This window comes from Rattus norvegicus, chromosome 8 (assembly GCF_036323735.1).
Source record: "Rattus norvegicus strain BN/NHsdMcwi chromosome 8, GRCr8, whole genome shotgun sequence".
Taxonomy (NCBI): domain Eukaryota; kingdom Metazoa; phylum Chordata; class Mammalia; order Rodentia; family Muridae; genus Rattus; species Rattus norvegicus.
The window spans coordinates 95,375,064-95,399,617 of NC_086026.1; positions in this window are offsets into that span (position 1 = coordinate 95,375,064).

A 24,554-nucleotide genomic window follows, 5' to 3' on the forward strand; every position below is an offset into this window, starting at 1 on the left:
GGTTAGTCTTAGCCTACACTAGTGGCTCCAAGCTGAGGCAGGGAATCAGTGCCACAGGAAGGAATAGTCATGAGTGGGAAAATGCCTCTGAGAAGGTCTAATGGCCATGATCAAACAACCCTGTGAGGGACTGACCATGGAAGGTGCTTCTCCAGTCAGAACAACTCCAGGTCGGTGATTCAGCGATGAAGTAGTCAGGTTGAACACTGTTGAAACTATGAAATTTCTTCCAAACAAAATATGCTTTTATATCCTCAAAAAGTCATGGAACAATTCAGTGAATAATAAAGGAAAAGAGGTTCAGCATCACGTCTGTAAAATGCAGGCTGTCGTTTTGATAATTCTAATTTAGAGCTACCCACACATGCATGGGTGTGGAATCCATCTACTAGAGTGTGGGAAACCAATCTGTGGAAACCATCTACTAGAGTGTGGGAAATTAATCTGTAGAAACACACTCAAGAAAGTATGGTTCTCCCTCCTCCAACAGCTATCAGCTACAAATAGCTCCTGAAATCAGGGGCGGAGGAGGAGCATGGTTGAATATATATATGTTCAAGCTGAAGCTATAGAGATATTCTATCTTTTATCATCAGTTTGGAAGAGATCAAGATATTTAGCAGTGTGACGTACTGTCACAAGCATGGGGAAACAGATGTTCCCACACTATGAACGAATGCATTAGAAACTGGTGCCGGGATGTGGAGAAACTGCCCTTAGTCACAGCTTTGCTTCCCACCCCAGTCAAGGATTCCCTCATTTGTACCATCTGTCTGGTTCACACCTCTGTCTGAGTCTTAAACACAAATGAATAGCCACCATCATCATTTGACTAACTCACAGACTCTACGTATTCAAAGGGTTCAACCCAGAACTCAACCCCCACCCCAGGCTCCCCTGGGAGCACTCCCTGCCTGGAATACAGGGCATCTATCAGGCTGTGCCAATCAGGAACTCTCAAGGCATCTTGGCATTTCCCATTAAATATTTTCCCCACACTCTATGTTGCTATGGGAATAATCTCCTAATGGCTTGGGTCCTAATGTCCAGTCTATGCTTGGATGGCCATCCTTAGTACAGCCAGGGTCTTCTTTTCAAATTGAAGTCTAAGTGTGATAAGCTCCCTGCTTAAAGTCCTGAACTGCTTCTAAGAGGAGGAGAGAGATCTAAGATGCAGCCTGCAGACTCTACCCGGCCTCCTAACTGCCTCTCCTGCTCCAGGATTCCACTCTTAGCATCAGTCTCACATGACAGTATTGTAGTCTCCTTTCCTCCCTTTAAAGCCATTGTTTCCCCTCGGACCCTGGAGCTTTATCTTTGTGTCTTCAGACTGAAGTGATCTTTCCCCTTCCTTTATTTGTGAAGCTCTACTCCCGACATGAATTCAGTGCACTGGATACTTTGTTCTCACCGTCTTGGTTCCTTCTGTAACTTTGTAACTTTTGTAACTTTGTGTGAAAGCCAAGTTCTGTGTCCTTTCCTTGACAGCACTTGCAGTAATTTTCGAGTGTGTCCTGGTCTTTCTGACTATTTCAGATCAGTCTTTTCCTGATAATCTAGAATGATAATACTTGTCTTACGTTTCCCAATACATACTAATATATCTTGAAATAATGATATGCAGCCACTGTGTGTGTTTGTGTATGTGTGTGCAAGTGTTGGGAAATGTGAAGAAGAAAATACATAAAAATGTTAACGATGATTATCTTTAAGTAATATGTATCTTCCACATTTGAATTGTTTCAACACTGTACATATTTTATGTGACAGCAAACATTTCATAATCCATAATCAAGGTGCTATACTATTAAAACTCTAATTGATTCAACATTAGAGGAAATAAAATTCTCAGCACACCCCTACTAAATATGATCACACTACAAGGGAGTACCAAAACCAGGCGAACGAACACTATCAGTAAGGGTCTAGGTGAGATTACAAAACAACTAACCTGAAGTCAATTACAGAAGAGTAACCGCTGTGTTACAATATCAGAATTTATATCTGTAGGAAGGTTGGTGTTTATCATAAAGGAAATTTCTATGAGAGAAAGAGAGACAGAGAGAGCCGGGCAGAGAGACAGAGAAGACGGAGTGACTGAAGGGGCTAGAGAGGTTGTTCAGCAGTCAAAATGGCTTGATGTTCTTGTGGGGACCCAGTTTCAGTTCCCAGTACCCACATCAGGTGGCTCACAACCACCAGAAACTCCAGGTTCAGGGTGTCAGATACTGTTTGACCTCCAGAGGGAGCTTACACTGGTACACATAAACTCAGACACAAATATAAAATAAATTCATTTTTTTAAGAGGTAAAGTTGAGTACATGGAGACTTATCCCATCAAAACGTGTTGATGCTAAATGACAATGCATGAGCTGATAGTCAAATGTCCACCGAGCAAGGTGTGAGCATGAAGGTAAATCAAGGCAGCCTCTCAAAATAGGAACAGCTAAGGAGTCGAAAATATGAGAGATGTTCGATGGCATGAAAGGTAGCAGTATTTGACAGAGAGCTTAGAGAGATCGTACAGGGTGAGAGGAGGAAAAGAAAGCATAAACAAAGACAATATACAGTAGAAGAAATTGTCTCGGATTTAGAGACAAAAACCAAGGTTCAAACACGAAGGACCTGTCAAGAACCCAACAGCCAAGTCTGGGGATCAGGGGTAGGAAAGTTTAAAGCATAACCTAGATTCACATTCTATGAAGCCAGCTAAGGATCTAAAGAGAACCCCTCTGCTTCCAATAAGGGAGGCAGCCTGAAAGGTGCCGCAGGGAGAGCGCTCTGAAGTGTAAGGTCACCCTTGGGCTACAGGTTAACTCCCACGGCTCACCTTGAGTGGTAACATGCACCCTGTCCCAAAAAAACAAATAACAAAACCATTAAAGTAGAAGCATGTCCCAAAATAGAAAAGTCATTTCAACATTATCGAAAGTTATCTGAACCTAAAATTCTGCAATCAGTGTTTATCTTAGAACAAAATAAAGAACTATTTTGTTTCTAGTTGATGTTTTGTTTTGCTTTTTTGGTTTTTAATCAAGAATCACTCTAGGGGCTGATGAGACCACTCAGCAAGCAGACTCCCCCAACACTCACTGTCTGAGTTCAATTCCCATAATCCACCTGGAGGAACGAGACAAATGACTCTCCTCATTTACCTCTGACCTTCCCATACCTGTATCCACCACGACACATGAGCATCTCTCCACATATTTGCATACAAGGTAGATAGATAGATAGATAGATAGATAGATAGATAGATAGATAGATACATACATACATACATACATACATACATACATACATACATACATACATAGATACATACATAGATACATACATAGATAGGTACATAGATAGATACATAGATAGGTACATAAATACATAGATAGATGATAAACAACAAAAAAGAGAACTAGTCTATGGATTAAACATACAACTAGAAAAAAATAAAAGAAAAAGCCAAGAGATAGAGACAGTGACTAACGATTAATCATTGAAGTTTCTTACTGTAAAAGGAAATTTAAAATGCAATATGTCTGGAGGCAGCAAGAAAAGTCAAAGAAAATGTTTTTGGTAAATTGTATAGAAAATGGCACTTTGACCGTTAATGGAGAGACCCAGTGGAGAAGGGGGAATGAGAAGGGTTCCTTTCTGCAGTGATGTCTTCCCTTAGCAAAGGTGATGAGATTAGGACAGAATGACTGACTGCATCGGCTGCTATGCTAGGAAGGGGATGTGGTGGGCACAGCCGTGGGTGAGCAGCTGTCACACTAAGGACTTTCCCTGGTGTCTCTATTCTCTCATTGCCATCTACTTAAAAATGAGACTGGACAGAGTGGGGAGGAAAGAGTGGAAACTGTAAATAGATTCTAAGAAGACAAAAGGCAGAAATAAACTCAACCAAACCTGTAGACCTAAAGTCCCTTGATGGACACCGTTGAGAGGATGTCATTGGTGCGAAATGTTGCATTTCCATTTCTGTGTTTAATAATACTGCTTCCCTAGGATTGCTATTCACACTGGATAAGATCAAATATAAAAGAGAATGTGTGTAACTTAATGTGTATTAAATGCTATTCATTACTCTCAGCATTTAGAAGCCACATATTTTTTAAAAATTAAATTAACCTGTACCCTTGGGGGCTCCCAGAGACTGAACCACCAACCAAAGAGCAAGCATGGGCTGGACCTAGGGCCCACCCCCTGCAATATGTAGCAGGTGTGCTTGGTCTTCTTCTGAGTCCCCCAACAACTGAAGCAGGGAGACTGTCCCTGATTGTGTGGCCCGTCTATGGATCCTGTTCCCCTAACTGAGCTACCTTGTCTGGCCTCAGTGGGAGAGGATGCATCTAGTCCTGTAGGAACTTGTTGTTCAGAGTAGTGAGATAGCCAAAGTGGCTCCCCTTCTCAGAGAAGAAGGGGACCTGTATGAGGAGGGGACTAGTAGGAGGGGTGCTGATATTGGGATGAAAGATGAATAAATAAATTTAAAAAACAAATTTTTAAAGTAAATTTAAATATGATCAAGAGCTATGAAGGAAATGTCAGCATAGACAAAAAGAAATGCCAAAATAAAGAACAATTTTCTGAGAGTGGATGGAAATTGACTTCCCTTTCCCCAGAAGCTGTCCTCTGATGACAACACTAGAGTGTTTCTGATTGAGGTAAAGAGGCAGAACACATTTTAGGTGTGTGTCAGTAGCAGGAACTGCTGCGCTATTCCTGCCTCTGACTAGCCTACTGTTTGAAAAATATAAGTAATTTTTAATTGACAATATCCAGGTGAAAACTGGCCATCGTAATGTCTCCCCTCACTCACTTCTGCCCTTAGAGGTAAGCATGCCTCACATTCACTGTCGTCTCTGCCACAGTGAAATGTGTGTATTATCTGTAGGCTCTGTTTCCTTGGTGACAGCTTACCTTGCACCCTTCATCAGTTATACAGACCAGTACGAAGATGTCTGGCGAGGAGAAAACGTAATCAACAGCCTTGTATGTGAAGACACCATGGAATGTGGTAAAGATGTTCATACAACATGAAAATTGCCACAGGATTCGCAGTGAGCTCTCCTCTGAGTTGGATTCAGTTACAAGTCAGAGGCGCTTTGCAAATGCCTGCTTCACTGAAGCAAGTTGCAGTCGTGGTCCAATACTTACAACCCCTGCAAATGTAGACTCCTCTACTTAAATACATTAACTATACATAGAAACCTCTGGGGGGGGGGAGGCGGGGAGGAGGGGCTTGTGGAGATCAGAGGGCAGAGATCTTCCTCACTTGCTCTCCACCTTTGTTTCTGAGACAGGGTCCCTTCTCTACTGCTGAAACTCACCATCCGGCTGGGCTTCTTGGCCAGCAGCTTCTGGGATCTGCTTGTCTTTGCTACCTTGGTCTATGGACAGTTGCTACCATGTACTCCATAGGTTCTAGAGATCTGAACTCAAGTCCTCATGCTTAAATTCAAGCCAGTTACCCACTGAACTGTTTTCCAACATCAGTCTTTGCTCTTTTTTTTCTTTCTGTTGTGTTAGGAGCCACACTTCGTGGAGCAGACATGGTTATTCAGCATAATAAGTCAGCATTTCTTCTGAGGTTTTTAATAGGTTGGGAAAGACTCATGCAAGAAACTTCACAGAAGGATTCAAATCATCTTTTTTAAAAAAAAATCATGCACAGCAATGCTATATAAGGTCATAGAACATCAAGACTAGACAGACCACCAGGGACTGAGTGACTCATCAGACCATAAGAGCTATGGGTGCCTGATGCCACACAGCCATTCAACTTAATAGCAGCCTTGACCTTTGGTAGGCACATGGGACACCAAGCAAGACAGAGCTCTGGACTCAGGCTCGGGGAGGGAAGGAGACTGAGGAGTGCTTGGCCAAACTCAAGTACGCCTCCATCTGTGCTCTAAAGACAACAACATTTCCACCTGCCCTTACGGTTTTTGTATTCCATTTCCCTTTAATCTATTGAAACTTTTCATGGTTTAAAACACTCAACTTTTACAGATGTTCTATAAGTGATAAATTGGAAAAAGACTCAAAATCCACTTAGTAAAAGGATTCTTGCTATCTCAAAAGTAAAGGTCATAGCATTTTTTAAAGTGGCGATACGACTTAATAAGCCTACCTGTAGTGTAACTGTCGTCTTGTCTTGGGGCTCCCAGCAAGAATGCTGCAATTAGTCATGGACAATCTCTAGCCCGATGGTAAGTGGTTACCTAAAGTCTTTACTAGAATATTCTTAGTCATACACTGGATGCTGGGAGAGATCCAGGAGCAAGCATGTGCCATCCCTTTCCTTCAGGAGTTCAAAGTTCACTGCAGGTTAAAGTCCTGCTGGGGAAACAAGACATGGCTACCAGAGTAGTAACAGAGCCTGTCCTAAACCTCAGCGTGTGCTCCGCAAGAGCTGTAGGACACTGCACGATCAGCAAAGGCTCCGGTTGTCTGGAGAGGCTTCCTGGGGGAAAACAGAACTCAGCCAGCGGGACCACACAGTTCTCCAGCACAGACAGAAGCAATGGAAAATATGCAAATTGGGAACAGGTATAGAAAATAGCAAGCAGACTAAAAAAGTGGCTTTCCAGAATACAGTGAGTGTGCTTCTTTTTAACAGTGAGTCACACTTTATACTCTAAATAGACTTAAGCTTTTTGCTTTTTGCTTTTCTTCTTTTCTTTCTATCTTTCTTTCCTTCCTTTTTTTTTTTGGCATTCCCTTTTGCTTCTGCTTCCTTCAGTAATTCTGAAGACAGACAACTGAAATCCAGCTCCAGGAGGAAGCAGTTGACCCGTAACAATTGCTACTGCTACTGGCCATGCAGGTGCAGGAAGTTAGCTTGCTTCTCACCAGTGACATTACTGAGTTCTTTCTCTTCCAGCATTTGTAGCCACCGACAGCAAGTCCCCTGATGGCAGTGTGTTGGGTTTGTTTGTTTGTTTTGGGGGGCTGTTTGGGGTTTTTGTTTTCTGTTTCTTGTTCGGTTGGTTTTTTGATAGTGTGGGTTTAAAAGACACTGAATTTAAAGCCAGAAAGATGCTTTTTCATCATCTATGACAATGAACGTAAGGATTCTGGTGGCCCCAGCCCTGGCGTTCTAGATTCTAAGAGGTAAGGAGGACATGGTGACCCCAAACTCAGTAGTATAAAAGCCAGTTCAATAGACAACAAGGGACAAGGAGGCACAAAGTAACTTCACTTTTTCTCCCTGCCTCTCCTCCTCCCACCCTCCCTCTTGCCCTCGCTCATACACCTATTAATTAAGTGGCCATGTTACTGCTTATAAGACAACGATCACTTTGATGCCTCTCTGTGGAGTTCTCAGTCACTGACCTCTAAGACAGAATGGAAAGAGCACCACAAAATCTTCACAAGAGTGTGTCATCCTAACAGTGTTTGGTTGTCCCCAGAAACAGCTTGAATGACTCACCGACTCCAAAACTCCGTTTCTGTGCTCAATTTGGGAACTCTGCACCCATGGAGGATAGAGATAGGATCTTGACAATTAAAGACTCTTTACACTATTGTTTCTGTTCTGGACTATCTGCCCTTTTGATTCTTGTAGATCTCATTTGAGACATACAAAAGAAACAAGTGGGAAGCTTTAAAAAATGCCCAAGACTGTATTATGTAACCAATGCAGAACACTTAAACTCAAATCTGCGTGGGACCAGGCACTGTGAAACACCGCCCCCTGATGGCGATGTCGAGGTATAACCAGTGTTGGCGATCAGCAGTCCGTGGCGCCCATGTGGCTTTGGGTTGGTTAAAGTGAATTTAAAGTACCCTTGTTTTGTGATTGAATGAAGGGCTGGCACTGATGGAACAGTTAGGGTATGGCTGTGAGTGGTCCTGAAAGAATGTAGAGACTCGTTACAATCCAATCATCTTCCTGGAACAAGTACTCGGGGCTGACGGCACCGCTGGTATTTCTACAGCAGACATTACAGAGTCGCCCCCTGTTCCTGCCAATTTATCCATCCAGCTGTTCTCAATATGAACTGCTAAAGCCTTTCTTCATTTCATGAGATATAATCTGGTGGCATCTCCATTGTTCAGGATTAAGCTCCAGTTGGCTCCTGGGTCTTTTTAAATTGACTCCATCTTTTAATCCTAAACACGGTCCTACTCGAGTCCTACCAGGCAGATGATCTAGAGTCTAGAACATCTAGACTCTGATGGACTAACTTCCCTGGAGTTATATTGAATCAGATAAAGCCTGACATATTTCTCTCTTCTTTGAAGCAGCTAACCGAGATTCTTCCCTCCTCCAGGCTCTGGACACATTAAACTGAATAATAAAACAAGCTGTCAACTTTATGGTGAGCTAAGGTGGAGAGAGAAGGGGCTATGCCGCTACTGTCCAGAGTCCTGAGTTGCATAAGAAGGCACAATTACGAGCAATTAATGGCACTTCTGTAATTTAACTCCGCAGTGCTAATACATTTGAGAATAGCAGGAATTTTTCCTGGTGACCCCTGGGGGTAGGGGTCAACTCTCTGATGTCTTGGGATTGCAAATAAATATAGCCTGATATATACTAAACAGTAAATTATTGTATCATTCAAAATAATATGTATACTCATTTTTCTGGAAGTTAACTACTTAAGAGAATATATAAATAGAAAAATATATAAAATGTTCCTTAGAAATAGAGATTAAAACTCTCACTAATAAAATTTAAACATAAAATCCAAGTTTCAAATGTTTAAATCCCCAAGTTGATTTCAAGAACACTCTGGAGATACAGTCAAAAATGATTCTTGGGGTTGGGGATTTAGCTCAGTGGTAGAGCGCTTGCCTAGCAAGCGCGCAAGGCCCTGGGTTCGGTCCCAGCTCCAAAAAAAAAAATGATTCTTAATGCACTTGATTTCTTCTTTGACCTTTACTATTCCTCTCTACCCTACAAGATCAGAAAGAGAAGGTTTGGAGGTAGTTGTATGCTTATGATTAGATGATGATGATGATGACGATGATGATGATGACCTTCTTTGTTTCTTTTCTTTTCTTGAAACACCACTTAAGCCTACTACAAGTTTAATTAAAGTAAATATGTAAAAGTAAGCACTTTTCCATAACTTAAAAACTTATATTACATCGCTTTTCATAGACGTCCTAATTGTTTGATTGAAAAAGAGAACAGGGCTGGAGGGGTGGCTCGCTGGGTGAAAAAGCTTGCCACAAAAGCATGAGGATGAGTTTGGATCTCCATGTAAAGCCAGATGCTGTAGTTCCCCTCTGTGATTCCAGCTCTCCTGTGTTGAAGTGGGAGGTAGAGACAGGAGAGTCACTGAAGCTCACAGATTGGCCAGCCTGGCATAAGCAGCAGGAAGTGAGAGGCTTTGAAGAAAGAACCAATACCTTCCTTGTACATTTTGTGGTGTATTTCACACACACACACACACACACACACACACACACACACACACACACCACATGAAGAGGGTCCAAAATAAGTTTAAAACTATTATTATAATCACTGTCAAGAACTTGAAGTGTGCCTTTTCAAAACATTTATATTAGTGTGTGTGTGTGTGTGTGTGTGTGTGTGTGTGTGTGTGTGTGTGAGAGAGAGAGAGAGAGAGAGAGAGAGAGAGTATTCAGGTGTCCTTGCTAGTGTTTTTGGTACCTGTTCTGGTTATTCTTGTGCCAACTTGACACAAGCTAGAGTTATATGGAAACCTCAATTGAGAAAAATGCCTGCATAAGATTCATCCATAAAGCATTTTCTTAATTGGTGATTGATGGGGAGAGCCCAGACCATTGTTGGTGATGCTTAGCCTGGGCTTGTGGTCCTAGATTCTATTTACAAGCAGGCTGAGAAAGCCTGTGAAGCAAACCAGTAAAGAGGATCCCTACATAACCTCTCCAGCAGCTCCTGCCTCCAGGTTCCTGCCCTGTTTGAATTACTGTCTTGACTTCCTTCGTGATGAACAGCAATATGGAAGTGTGAGCCAAATAAACCCTTTCGTCCCCAACTTGCTTTTGTGTTCATGATGTTTATTACAGCAATAGGAACCCCAATTAAGACAGTACCTATAAGCCCCAGTCACTTCTTGGCTTCTCTGCGACAAACTCCAATAATAAAACAACTTACACAACTACCAAGAGTTGCTAAGGGCTCAAACTCATCTGTGTCTGGTTAACCGGTGAGGAAGAAGAATGAAGCCTGGGTTCCTGTGAGTTCCTGAACAGCCTTCTGAGCCACGTTATATCCCTATAACTCACAAGACTAGGAACTTGCTTAAGTTTTCTGACTACTTATTTCCCATCAAAGATCTGAAACCCAGTAAGTCCCTTAGCTGGTACCAAAAACCAAGCTTAGTTCTCCAAACCCATGGGACCTCCTTTGTGAGACATTAGCCTCTGTAGCCTGGTTCTCTGGCCAATGTGCCCATCCGCTTTTGAACATCTTTTAGGGACCACAAGTGCGACCACTTCCCCGCCACATCAAAACCCCTTCCCATTTCTGAAATCTCCAAGCTTCTTTAATACTGGCTTTAGATCACATTCACTTAGAATCAACTCCAACAGTCCTCCGTAGCTTCCATGCACACTGACCCTGGCAGCCTATCCTCCGTAGGATCCCTCAGCAGTCTGACTCCTTATGTGTTCTTTTCTTTCCCCCCAGTGTTCTCAGCCATGGTTCGTTTTTATTTAGAACTTGCTAGCCTCTATGGAGCATTGGGCTATTTAAACTGCAGTGGAGGGAGCTATCAGTGGCAGCATGTTAATGAACTGCCCAGCAGTCTTTCAAATAATCCCTTTGTGATAACAGGAGAGGGAAGCCTGCAGTGAAGTTTTACCAACAAAGACATATGGAGTGGATTATTTTAAAAGCCAAAGTACACTCTTGCCTAATAGAGAACTTTGGACAAGTTCATGTGGCAGATTTGTCTTTCAGAATAGGAAAATCCATGAGAAGGTGTTTGGTGGCGAGCTAAGCCATTGTTACTCAAATGTTCTGTTTTTACCCAAAGAGAAATAATTCCATGCTTGTGGATTTTTTTTTTAAGCTAAGGACCATATTGTTTTGTGGCAGCCAAAGAGAATTTGCAAACCTTGCTCTAATAACACCTGTTAACTCCTCACTGGGAGGAAAGCATTTATTTATGCACAGGCTGCATCCTAGAGGCAGAGAGTAACATTGCTCTGAGAAGAGAATGAAACCTTATTATCTAGTCTCCTCTTCCCAGCAGCTTACACAGAATGGAATGCTCACTGAAAACCCAAGGGTGGGGAAAGGGCACCCTCAAAGCAGGAACTACAAACTCAGTCATCACAGGGCCCTGAGCAGAGGAAAGTGACCAGGGAAAGGAGCCAGTGGGACCCTGGAGGTAAAAACAGGCAAATGTATCACCAGGCAAATGTGTCATGGGGTCTCATAGGCCAGTTCTCGATCATCCCCGGTGTACCCAGGCTGTATGGAAGGGTTATTATAGTCACAGATACTCTGAGGTTTTGCAAGAGGAGGCAGAAGGAAATTTAGATATTTATGAGAATTCTCAAGATTGTTCAGTGTTGAAATTTGGCTTAAAGTATTTTCTAAACCTCAGGCAAGTCCAACAATACACATGTGTGAGCCAAATGCAAGCCCAGGACTTGTGATTTGTGAGATCCTAGAGCATGGTGAGAAGGGAGAAGCATATGAAGGCTGGGAAGGCTTATGAGGATAATTGTGAGTTCAGAGGATATCAGCTATGAAAGGCAGGGGGCTCAGAGGGGTAAAGACACTCTGTGATCATATGAAACTGTGGTCAACTTGTTCATACCTCTTTATGATAGATAGATAGATAGATAGATAGATAGATAGATAGATAGATAGATAGATAGATAGATAGACAGACAGATATATGATAGGTGATGATAGGTGATTAGTGAATGGATAGATGAACAGATAAATAGGTATGAGTTTTCTTGACGTAGACAAACTGATAAACTCATCATTAATAAGAAATTTGGTAAGTGTTTAATATCTCATGCAAAGGGCTAGGAGTTTCACTATGTCCAGGACCACAAAAAAAGGTCTTGCTTCATGACAAAAAATTAAAATTTAATATTAACTAATTTTTTACCCAAATGTTAGTTTCAATCATCATAAAACTCAAGCCATCATTAAGTTGGGGAACCACGTGTGTATATTTACATTTTAATATTACTGCTAGTAGTATTTTATACTAACTATATAAGCTCTCTGTACCAACAAATACACAAATGTTCCTCTACTGTCACAGTAATATCATTCATAATTCCAATACAAAGCACTACTCATACTGCCTTGGTCATAGAGGGAGCCATTATCATTTAAAAGAAGAGTTGTTGAGCAAATACTTCACAGAAGATGTCAGAGGATCCTAGGACAAATTAGTAAACAAAGCAAAGACCTTAGACTTCAAGGAAATATATCTCAACTAGTGGGTAGGCAGATAATCAATAGTAGACATGATGAATAAAATAAACATAAGGAATAAATTAAATACAGTGATAAGAAGCACTACATTTTACACAAATATACTTTGTATATATTCTGCATTGAATAAGGCAGACAGAGAGAAATCTTGAGACACACAGAGCTAAATAATATATCTTCATTAAACCCCTTCCCTCAGAGCTCAGGGAACCCCACAGAAGAGAAGGTAGAAAGAGTCTAAGAGCCAGAGAGGGAAATGGAGGACACTAAGAGAACAAGTCTCTCTAAATCAACCGAAAAGCTCATATAAACTCGCAGAGACTGAAGCAGCAAGTACAGAGCTTGCAGGGGTCTAAGTCAGGTCCTCCATGTATTAGATTATAGCCTTCAGTTTAGAATTGTATGGAACTCCTAAGCATGGGAGTGAGTGGGTCCCTGATTCCTTCTCTTGGGCTCTTTTCTTTCTGTTGATTTGCCTTTTCCAGTGTCAATGTGATTGTTTTTGTTTTATCCTGTATATTTTATTCTATTTAAAAGTTTTACTCCATCTTTATCCTGGCAGCGCAAATTTGGGGTTGAAGGTTTTGTGGGTAGGTTGGTGTCCCCATCAGTTCATTGGAAGACTTGCCTGGTTACAGCAGATGGCCATTTCAGATTCCTGTTGCCATGAATCTTAGCTAGAGTCACCCTCATAGATTTCTGGGAGTTTCCTTTGTCCTAGGTTTCTGGCTTGTCCAGAAATGCTCCCCACAACCATTTCAGTTCACTCTCCCAGTTCTCTCTCCCTCCATTCTACCCATACTTTGAGAGAATGACCAACCAATGACTGGTCCAATTTGAGACCCATCCCAGGAGAAAGAGAGAGAGCCAATCCCTGACACAATTAATGATATTCTGCTACACTTGCAGACAGGAGGCTAGAGTAGTTTTCCTCTGAGAGGCTTCACCCAGTAGCTGACAGAAACAGATGCAGAAACGTACAGCCAAACTTTATGAAAAGCTTTGAGAATCCTGTGGAAGAGGGGAAGGAAGGATTGAAGCAGCCAGAAAGATCAAGGTCAAAGACAAAGACCAAATCACCAACCAACAAGAATGCATGGAATGGACCTATGCACATATGCAACTGATGTGCAGCTTGGTCTTCATGTAGGTCCCCTAACAACTGGAGAAGGAGCTGTCTCTGGCTCTCTTGCCTGCGTTTAGATTCCTTTCCCCTAACTGGGCTGCCTTGTCTTGCCTCAGTAGGAGATGTGCCTAATCTTAGGCAGCTTGATATGCCAAGCAGGTTGATATCCAAGAGCAACCTCCCCTTCCCTGAGGAAAAAGGAAGAGAGGAATGGGGAGAAGGAAGTACTGGGAGAAAAGGAAGAAGGGGGAAGCTTCAATAGAGATATAGAGTAAATGAATTAATAAAACGTTTTACAGCAACAAAAGGAAAGAGGATTAGGATTCCTTAGGGAAGTAAAAGCTCCAATATTAAATTGGAAGAACTTTTATTTTAAAGACCAATGCTAGTCTAATTTGAATCAGTAGCTAAAATAGTTAAGTTGACTTTTTTTTTTTTATTAACGTGAGTATTTCTTATATACATTTCGAATGTTATTCCCTTTCCCGGTTTCCGGGCAAACATCCCCCTCCCCCCTCCCCTTCCTTATGGGTGTTCCCCTCCCAACCCTCCCCCCATTGCCGCCCTCCCCCCATAGACTAGTTCACTGGCGGTTCAGTCTTAGCAGGACTCAGGGCTTCCCCTTCCACTGATGCTCTTACTAGGATATTCATTGCTACCTATGAGGTCAGAGTCCAGGGTCAGTCCATGTATAGTCTTTGGGTAGGGGCTTAGTCCCTGGAAGCTCTGGTTGCTTGGCATTGTTGTACTTTTGGGGTCTCGAGCCCCTTCAAGCTCTTCCAGTTCTTTCTCTGATTCCTTCAACAGGGGACCTATTCTCAGTTCAGTGGTTTGCTGCTGGCATTCGCCTCTGTATTTGCTGTATTCTGGCTGTGTCTCTCAGGAGCGATCTACATCCGGCTCCTGTCGGTCTGCACTTCTTTGCTTCATCCATCTTGTCTAATTGGGTGGCTGTATATGTATGGGCCACATGTGGGGCAGGCTCTGAATGGGTGTTCCTTCAGTCTCTGTTTTAATCTTTGCCTCTCCCTTCCCTGCCAAGGGTATTCTTTTTCCTCATTTAAAGAAGGAGTGAAGCATTCACATTTTGATCATCCGTCTTGAGTTTTGTTTGTTCTAGGGATCTAGGGTAATTCAAGCCTTTGGGCTAATAGCCACTTATCAATGAGTGCATACCATGTATGTCTTTCTGTGATTGGGTTAGCTCACTCAGGATGATATTTTCCAGTTCCAACCATTTGCCTACGAATTTCATAAACTCGTTGTTTTTGATAGCTGAGTAATATTCCATTGTGTAGATGTACCACATTTTCTGTATCCATTCCTCTGTTGAAGGGCATCTGGGTTCTTTCCAGCTTCTGGCTATTATAAATAAGGCTGGGATGAACATAGTGGAGCACGTGTCTCTTTTATATGTTGAGGCATCTTTTGGGTATATGCCCAAGAGAGGTATAGCTGGATCCTCAGGCAGTTCAATGTCCAATTTTCTGAGGAACCTCCAGACTGATTTCCAGAATGGTTTTACCAGTCTGCAATCCCACCAACAATGGAGGAGTGTTCCTCTTTCTCCACATCCTCGCCAGCATCTGCTGTCACCTGAGTTTTTGATCTTAGCCATTCTCACGGGTGTGAGGTGAAATCTCAGGGTTGTTTTGATTTGCATTTCCCTTATGACTAAAGATGTTGAACATTTCTTTAGGTGTTTCTCAGCCATTCGGCATTCCTCAGCTGTGAATTCTTTGTTTAGCTCTGAACCCCATTTTTTAATAGGGTTATTTGTTTCCCTGCGGTCTAACTTCTTGAGTTCTTTGTATATTTTGGATATAAGGCCTCTATCTGTTGTAGGATTGGTAAAGATCTTTTCCCAATCTGTTGGTTGCCGTTTTGTCCTAACCACCGTGTCCTTTGCCTTACAGAAGCTTTGCAGTTTTATGAGATCCCATTTGTCGATTCTTGATCTTAGAGCATAAGCCATTGGTGTTTTGTTCAGGAAATTTTTTCCAGTGCCTATGTGTTCCAGATGCTTCCCTAGTTTTTCTTCTATTAGTTTGAGTGTGTCTGGTTTGATGTGGAGGTCCTTGATCCACTTGGACTTAAGCTTTGTACAGGGTGATAAGCATGGATCGATCTGCATTCTTCTACATGTTGCCCTCCAGTTGAACCAGCACCATTTGCTGAAAATGCTATCTTTTTTCCATTGGATGGTTTTGGCTCCTTTGTCAAAAATCAGGTGACCATAGGTGTGTGGGTTCATTTCTGGGTCTTCAATTCTATTCCATTGGTCTATCTGTCTGTCTCTATACCAATACCATGCAGTTTTTATCACTACTGCTCTGTAATACTGCTTGAGTTCAGGGATAGTGATTCCCCCTGAAGTCCTTTTATTGTTGAGGATAGCTTTAGCTATCCTGGGTTTTTTGTTATTCCAGATGAATTTGCAAATTGTTCTGTCTAACTCTTTGAAGAATTGGATTGGTATTTTGATGGGGATTGCATTGAATCTTTAGATTGCTTTTGGTAAAAATGGCCATTTTTACTATATTAATCCTGCCAATCCATGAGCATGGGAGATCTTTCCATCTTCTGAGGTCTTCTTCAATTTCTTTCCTCAGTGTCTTGAAGTTCTTATTGTACAGATCTTTTACTTGCTTGGTTAAAGTCACACCGAGGTACTTTATATTATTTGGGTCTATTATGAAGGGTGTCATTTCCCTAATTTCTTTCTCGGCTTGTTTCTCTTTTGTATAGAGGAAGGCAACTGATTTATTTGAGTTAATTTTATACCCAGCCACTTTGCTGAAGTTGTTTATCAGCTTTAGTAGTTCTCTGGTGGAACTTTTGGGATCACTTAAATATACTATCATGTCACCTGCAAATAGTGATATTTTGACCTCTTCTTTTCCGATCTGTATCCCCTTGATCTCCTTTTGTTGTCTGATTCCTCTGGCTAGAACTTCAAGAACTATATTGAATAAGTAGGGAGAGAGTGGGCAGCCTTGTCTAGTCCCTGATTTTAGTGGGATTGCTTCAAGTTTCTCTCCATTTAGTTTAATGTTAGCAACTGGTTTGCTGTATATGGCTTTTACTATGTTTAGGTATGGGCCTTGAATTCCTATTCTTTCCAGGACTTTTATCATGAAGGGGTGTTGAATTTTGTCAAATGCTTTCTCAGCATCTAATGAAATGATCATGTGGTTCTGTTCTTTCAGTTTGTTTATATAATGGATCACGTTGATGGTTTTCCGTATATTAAACCATCCCTGCATGCCTGGGATGAAGCCTACTTGATCATGGTGGATGATTGTTTTGATGTGCTCTTGAATTCGGTTTGCCAGAATTTTATTGAGTATTTTTGCGTCGATATTCATAAGGGAAATTGGTCTGAAGTTCTCTTTCTTTGTTGTGTCTTTGTGTGGTTTAGGTATAAGAGTAATTGTGGCTTCGTAGAAGGAATTCGGTAGGGCTCCATCTGTTTCAATTTTGTGGAATAGTTTGGATAATATTGGTATGAGGTCTTCTATGAAGGTTTGATAGAATTCTGCACTAAACCCGTCTGGACCTGGGCTCTTTTTGGTTGGGAGACCTTTAATGACTGCTTCTATTTCCTTAGGAGTTATGGGGTTGTTTAACTGGTTTATCTGTTCCTGATTTAACTTCGATACCTGGTATCTGGCTAGGAAATTGTCCATTTCCTGAAGATTTTCAAATTTTGTTGAATATAGGTTTTTATAGTAAGATCTGATGATTTTTTGAATTTCCTCTGAATCTGTAGTTATGTCTCCCTTTTCATTTCTGATTTTGTTAATTTGGACGCACTCTCTGTGTCCTCTCGTTAGTCTGGCTAAGAGTTTATCTATCTTGTTGATTTTCTCAAAGAACCAACTTTTGGTTCTGTTGATTCTTTCTATGGTCCTTTTTGTTTCTACTTGGTTGATTTCAGCTTTGAGTTTGATTATGTCCTGCCTTCTACTCCTCCTGGGTGTATTTGCTTCTTTTTGTTCTAGAGCTTTTAGGTGTGCTGTCAAGCTGCTGACATATGCTCTTTCCTGTTTCTTTCTGCAGGCACTCAGCGCTATGAGTTTTCCTCTTAGCACAGCTTTCATTGTGTACCATAAGTTTGGGTATGTTGTATCTTCATTTTCATTAAATTCTAAAAAGTTTTTAATTTCTTTCTTTATTTCTTCCTTGACCAGGTTATCATTGAGTAGAGCATTGTTCAATTTCCACGTATATGTGGGCATTATTCCCTTATTGTTTTTGAAGACCAGTTTTAGGCCGTGGTGGTCCGATAGCACGCATGGGATTATTTCTATCTTTCTGTACCTGTTGAGGCCCGTTTTTTGACCAATTATATGGTCAATTTTGGAGAAAGTACCATGAGGAGCTGAGAAGAAGGTATATCCTTTTGCTTTAGGATAGAATGTTCTATAAATATCCGTTAAGTCCATTTGGCTCATGACTTCTCTTAGTCTGTCGACATCACTGTTTAATTTCTGTTTCCATGATCTGTCCATTGATGAGAGTGGGGTGTTGAAATCTCCCACTATTATTGTGTGAGGTGCAATGTGTGTTTTGAGCTTTAGTAAGGTTTCTTTTACGTATGTAGGTGCCCTTGTATTTGGGGCATAGATATTTAGGATTGAGAGTTCATCTTTGTGGATTTTTCCTTTGATGAATATGAAGTGTCCTTCCTTATCTTTTTTGATGACTTTTAGTTGGAAATTGATTTTATTTGATATTAGAATGGCTACTCCAGCTTGCTTCTTCTGACCATTTGCTTGGAAAATTGTTTTCCAGCCTTTCACTCTGAGGTAGTGTCTGTCTTTGTCTCTGAGGTGTGTTTCCTGTAGGCAGCAGAATGCAGGGTCCTCGTTGCGTATCCAGTTTGTTTTTTTTTGTTTTTTTTTTTATTCTTTTATTTTATTTTATTTTATTTTTTTTATTATTTTTTTTTATTATCTTGAGTATTACTTATATACATTTCAAGTGTTATTCCCTTTCCCGGTTTCCGGACAGACATCACCCTCCCCCCTCCCCTTCCTTGTGGGTGTTCCCCTCCCAAACCTCCCCCATTGCCACCCTACCCGCATAGTCTAGTTCACTGGGGGTTCAGTCTTAGCAGGACCCAGGGCTTCCCCTTCCACTGGTGCTCTTACTAGGATATTCATTGCTACCTATGGGGACAGAGTCCAGGGTCAGTCCATGTATAGTCTTTAGGTAGTGGCTTAGTCCCTGGAAGCTCTGGTTGCTTGACATTGTTGTACTTTTGGGGTCTCGAGCACCTTCAAGCTCTTCCAGTTCTTTCTCTGATTCCTTCAACGGGGGAACCTATTCTCAGTTCAGTGGTTTGCTGCTGGCATTCGCCTCTGTATTTGCTGTATTCTGGCTGTGTCTCTCAGGAGCGATCTACATCCGGCTCCTGTCAGTCTGCACTTCTTTGCTTCATCCATCTTGTCTAATTGGGTGGCTGTATATGTATGGGCCACCTGTGGGGCAGGCTCTGAATGGGTGTTCCTTCAGTCTCTGTTTTAATCTTTGCCTCTCCCTTCCCTGTCAAGGGTATTCTTTTTCCTCATTTAAAGAAGGAGTGAAGCATTCACATTTTGATCATCCGTCTTGAGTTTCCTTTGTTCTAGGGATCTAGGGTAATTCAAGCATTTGGGCTAATAGCCACTTATCAATGAGTGCATACCATGTATGTCTTTCTGTGAGTGGGTTAGCTCACTCAGGATGATATTTTCCAGTTCCAACCATTTGCCTACGAATTTCATAAACTCGTTGTTTTTGATAGCTGAGTAATATTCCATTGTGTAGATGTACCACATTTTCTGTATCCATTCCTCTGTTGAAGGGCATCTGGGTTCTTTCCAGTTTCTGGCTATTATAAATAAGGCTGCGATGAACATAGTGGAGCACGTGTCTCTTTTATATGTTGAGGCATCTTTTGGGTATATGCCCAAGAGAGGTATGGCTGGATCCTCAGGCAGTTCAATGTCCAATTTTCTGAGGAACCTCCAGACTGATTTCCAGAATGGTTTTACCAGTCTGCAATCCCACCAACAATGGAGGAGTGTTCCTCTTTCTCCACATCCTCGCCAGCATCTGCTGTCACCTGAGTTTTTGATCTTAGCCATTCTCACTGGTGTGAGGTGAAATCTCAGGGTTGTTTTGATTTGCATTTCCCTTATGACTAAAGATGTTGAACATTTCTTTAGGTGTTTCTCAGCCATTCGGCATTCCTCAGCTGTGAATTCTTTGTTCAGCTCTGAACCCCATTTTTTAATAGGGTTATTTGTTTCCCTGCGGTCTAACTTCTTGAGTTCTTTGTATATTTTGGATATAAGGCCTCTATCTGTTATAGGATTGGTAAAGATCTTTTCCCAATCTGTTGGTTGTCGTTTTGTCCTAACCACAGTGTCCTTTGCCTTACAGAAGCTTTGCAGTTTTATGAGATCCCATTTGTCGATTCTTGATCTTAGAGCATAAGCCATTGGTGTTTTGTTCAGGAAATTTTTTCCAGTGCCCATGTGTTCCAGATGCTTCCCTAGTTTTTCTTCTATTAGTTTGAGTGTGTCTGGTTTGATGTGGAGGTCCTTGATCCACTTGGACTTAAGCTTTGTACAGGGTGATAAGCATGGATCGATCTGCATTCTTCTACATGTTGCCCTCCAGTTGAACCAGCACCATTTGCTGAAAATGCTATCTTTTTTCCATTGGATGGTTTTGGCTCCTTTGTCAAAAATCAAGTGACCATAGGTGTGTGGGTTCATTTCTGGGTCTTCAATTCTATTCCATTGGTCTATCTGTCTGTCTCTGTACCAATACCATGCAGTTTTTATCACTATTGCTCTGTAATACTGCTTGAGTTCAGGGATAGTGATTCCCCCTGAAGTCCTTTTATTGTTGAGGATAGCTTTAGCTATCCTGGGTTTTTTGTTATTCCAGATGAATTTGCAAATTGTTCTGTCTAACTCTTTGAATTGGATTGGTATTTTGATGGGGATTGCATTGAATCTGTAGATTGCTTTTGGTAAAATGGCCATTTTTACTATATTAATCCTGCCAATCCATGAGCATGGGAGATCTTTCCATCTTCTGAGGTCTTCTTCAATTTCTTTCCTCAGTGTCTTGAAGTTCTTATTGTACAGATCTTTTACTTGCTTGGTTAAAGTCACACCGAGGTACTTTATATTATTTGGGTCTATTATGAAGGGTGTCGTTTCCCTAATTTCTTTCTCGGCTTGTTTCTCTTTTGTATAGAGGAAGGCAACTGATTTATTTGAGTTAATTTTATACCCAGCCACTTTGCTGAAGTTGTTTATCAGCTTTAGTAGTTCTCTGGTGGAACTTTTGGGATCACTTAAATATACTATCATGTCGTCTGCAAATAGTGATATTTTGACCTCTTCTTTTCCGATCTGTATCCTCTTGATCTCCTTTTGTTGTCTGATTGCTCTGGCTAGAACTTCAAGAACTATATTGAATAAGTAGGGAGAGAGTGGGCAGCCTTGTCTAGTCCCTGATTTTAGTGGGATTGCTTCAAGTTTCTCTCCATTTAGTTTAATGTTAGCAACTGGTTTGCTGTATATGGCTTTTACTATGTTTAGGTATGGGCCTTGAATACCTATTCTTTCCAGGACTTTTATCATGAAGGGGTGTTGAATTTTGTCAAATGCTTTCTCAGCATCTAATGAAATGATCATGTGGTTCTGTTCTTTCAGTTTGTTTATATGATGGATCACGTTGATGGTTTTCCTTATATTAAACCATCCCTGCATGCCTGGGATGAAGCCTACTTGATCATGGTGGATGATTGTTTTGATGTGCTCTTGAATTCGGTTTGCCAGAATTTTATTGAGTATTTTTGCGTTGATATTCATAAGGGAAATTGGTCTGAAGTTCTCTTTCTTTGTTGGGTCTTTGTGTGGTTTAGGTATAAGAGTAATTGTGGCTTCATAGAAGGAATTCGGTAGGGCTCCATCTGTTTCAATTTTGTGGAATAGTTTGGATAATATTGGTATAAGGTCTTCTATGAAGGTTTGATAGAATTCTGCACTAAACCCGTCTGGACCTGGGCTCTTTTTGGTTGGGAGACCTTTAATGACTGCTTCTATTTCCTTAGGAGTTATGGGGTTGTTTAACTGGTTTATCTGTTCCTGATTTAACTTCGATACCTGGTATCTGTCTAGGAAATTGTCCATTTCCTGAAGATTTTCAAATTTTGTTGAATATAGGTTTTTATAGTAAGATCTGATGATTTTTTGAATTTCCTCTGAATCTGTAGTTATGTCTCCCTTTTCATTTCTGATTTTGTTAATTTGGACGCACTCTCTGTGTCCTCTCGTTAGTCTGGCTAAGGGTTTATCTATCTTGTTGATTTTCTCAAAGAACCAACTTTTGGTTCTGTTGATTCTTTCTATGGTCCTTTTTGTTTCTACTTGGTTGATTTCAGCTCTGAGTTTGATTATTTCTTGCCTTCTACTCCTCCTGGGTGTATTTGCTTCTTTTTGTTCTAGAGCTTTTAGGTGTGCTGTCAAGCTGCTGACATATGCTCTTTCCTGTTTCTTTCTGCAGGCACTCAGCGCTATGAGTTTTCCTCTTAGCACAGCTTTCATTGTGTCCCATAAGTTTGGGTATGTTGTACCTTCATTTTCATTAAATTCTAAAAAGTTTTTAATTTCTTTCTTTATTTCTTCCTTGACCAGGTTATCATTGAGTAGAGCATTGTTCAATTTGCACGTATATGTGGGCATTCTTCCCTTATTGTTATTGAAGACCAGTTTTAGGCCGTGGTGGTCCAATAGCACGCATGGGATTATTTCTATCTTTCTGTACCTGTTGAGGCCCGTTTTTTGACCAATTATATGGTCAATTTTGGAGAAAGTACCATGAGGAGCTGAGAAGAAGGTATATCCTTTTGCTTTAGGATAGAATGTTCTATAAATATCCGTTAAGTCCATTTGGCTCATGACTTCTCTTAGTCTGTCGACATCACTGTTTAATTTCTGTTTCCATGATCTGTCCATTGATGAGAGTGGGGTGTTGAAATCTCCCACTATTATTGTGTGAGGTGCAATGTGTGTTTTGAGCTTTAGTAAGGTTTCTTTTACGTATGTAGGTGCCCTTGTATTTGGGGCATAGATATTTAGGATTGAGAGTTCATCTTGGTGGATTTTTCCTTTGATGAATATGAAGTGTCCTTCCTTATCTTTTTTGATGACTTTTAGTTGGAAATTGATTTTATTTGATATTAGAATGGCTACTCCAGCTTGCTTCTTCTGACCATTTGCTTGGAAAATTGTTTTCCAGCCTTTCACTCTGAGGTAGTGTCTGTCTTTGTCTCTGAGGTGTGTTTCCTGTAGGCAGCAGAATGCAGGGTCCTCGTTGCGTATCCAGTTTGTTTTTTTTTTTTTTTTATTCTTTTTTTTTTATTTTATTTTATTTTTTTATTATTTTTTTTTATTATCTTGAGTATTTCTTATATACATTTCAAGTGTTATTCCCTTTCCCGGTTTCCGGACAGACATCACCCTCCCCCCTCCCCTTCCTTGTGGGTGTTCCCCTCCCAAACCTCCCCCCATTGCCACCCTACCCGCATAGTCTAGTTCACTGGGGGTTCAGTCTTAGCAGGACCCAGGGCTTCCCCTTCCACTGGTGCTCTTACTAGGATATTCATTGCTACCTATGGGGACAGAGTCCAGGGTCAGTCCATGTATAGTCTTTAGGTAGTGGCTTAGTCCCTGGAAGCTCTGGTTGCTTGACATTGTTGTACTTTTGGGGTCTCGAGCACCTTCAAGCTCTTCCAGTTCTTTCTCTGATTCCTTCAACGGGGGAACCTATTCTCAGTTCAGTGGTTTGCTGCTGGCATTCGCCTCTGTATTTGCTGTATTCTGGCTGTGTCTCTCAGGAGCGATCTACATCCGGCTCCTGTCGGTCTGCACTTCTTTGCTTCATCCATCTTGTCTAATTGGGTGGCTGTATATGTATGGGCCACCTGTGGGGCAGGCTCTGAATGGGTGTTCCTTCAGTCTCTGTTTTAATCTTTGCCTCTCCCTTCCCTGCCAAGGGTATTCTTTTTCCTCATTTAAAGAAGCAGTGAAGCATTCACATTTTGATCATCCGTCTTGAGTTTCCTTTGTTCTAGGGATCTAGGGTAATTCAAGCATTTGGGCTAATAGCCACTTATCAATGAGTGCATACCATGTATGTCTTTCTGTGAGTGGGTTAGCTCACTCAGGATGATATTTTCCAGTTCCAACCATTTGCCTACGAATTTCATAAACTCGTTGTTTTTGATAGCTGAGTAATATTCCATTGTGTAGATGTACCACATTTTCTGTATCCATTCCTCTGTTGAAGGGCATCTGGGTTCTTTCCAGTTTCTGGCTATTATAAATAAGGCTGCGATGAACATAGTGGAGCACGTGTCTCTTTTATATGTTGAGGCATCTTTTGGGTATATGCCCAAGAGAGGTATGGCTGGATCCTCAGGCAGTTCAATGTCCAATTTTCTGAGGAACCTCCAGACTGATTTCCAGAATGGTTTTACCAGTCTGCAATCCCACCAACAATGGAGGAGTGTTCCTCTTTCTCCACATCCTCGCCAGCATCTGCTGTCACCTGAGTTTTTGATCTTAGCCATTCTCACTGGTGTGAGGTGAAATCTCAGGGTTGTTTTGATTTGCATTTCCCTTATGACTAAAGATGTTGAACATTTCTTTAGGTGTTTCTCAGCCATTCGGCATTCCTCAGCTGTGAATTCTTTGTTCAGCTCTGAACCCCCTTTTTTAATAGGGTTATTTGTTTCCCTGCGGTCTAACTTCTTGAGTTCTTTGTATATTTTGGATATAAGGCCTCTATCTGTTATAGGATTGGTAAAGATCTTTTCCCAATCTGTTGGTTGTCGTTTTGTCCTAACCACAGTGTCCTTTGCCTTACAGAAGCTTTGCAGTTTTATGAGATCCCATTTGTCGATTCTTGATCTTAGAGCATAAGCCATTGGTGTTTTGTTC